Source organism: Silene latifolia, chromosome X, assembly GCF_048544455.1.
Source record: "Silene latifolia isolate original U9 population chromosome X, ASM4854445v1, whole genome shotgun sequence".
In the NCBI taxonomy this organism is placed as follows: domain Eukaryota; kingdom Viridiplantae; phylum Streptophyta; class Magnoliopsida; order Caryophyllales; family Caryophyllaceae; genus Silene; species Silene latifolia.
In genome coordinates this window covers 178,510,558-178,511,111 of record NC_133537.1, presented here as the reverse complement: position 1 = coordinate 178,511,111, position 554 = coordinate 178,510,558, and the positions used below count along the sequence as shown (strand labels likewise).

General features: G+C 41.3%; 1 non-coding gene across 1 annotated transcript; it reads right to left on the bottom strand.

Annotated features, from left to right (window-relative positions):
• Positions 1-228: 228 nt before the first annotated feature.
• LOC141625986 (small nucleolar RNA R71) lies at positions 229-335 on the bottom strand. Its single transcript, XR_012535722.1, has one exon. It is a non-coding gene; the product is annotated as a small nucleolar RNA R71 (small nucleolar RNA).
• Positions 336-554: the final 219 nt, after the last annotated feature.

Here is a 554-nt window from a genome sequence, read left to right as displayed (position 1 = left end):
AGTGAGGACCCTCATTCTCATATGGAAACCTTTTGCGATTATTGTTAAGCTATCTCTCAAACGGGCGTGACTCAAGACCAAATAAGATGGGTCTTATTTCCTTTTTCTTTAATCGGCACCGCAAAGCAATGGTTGAAGGGCCTTGATAAGGCCACCCTTGGAATAGATTCTTGGAAGAAGCTAGCTCTAGCTTTCTACAAAAAATTCTACCCACCGGAGAAGACTAACATGCTAAGAGCTCAAATTACGGGTTTTAAGCAAAGGGATGAAGAATCTTTGTATGAAGCTTGGGAGCGGTTCAAAGGTATTTGTCGCTCATGTCCTCACCATGGACTTAGCGAATGGTTTTTAGTGCAACAATTTTGGAATGGTTTATATGAAGATTCAAGGAACATTCTCAATATGGGATCAAATGGAATGTTCACCGAAGTTGATGACAATCAAACATGGAACAAGATTGAGGAAATGGCGGTCCATAATTCACAATATAGTAGACCTCGCAAGGCTACTAGAGGAGGAAAGTATGAAGTGGACTCCGTTACTCAATTGGGTGC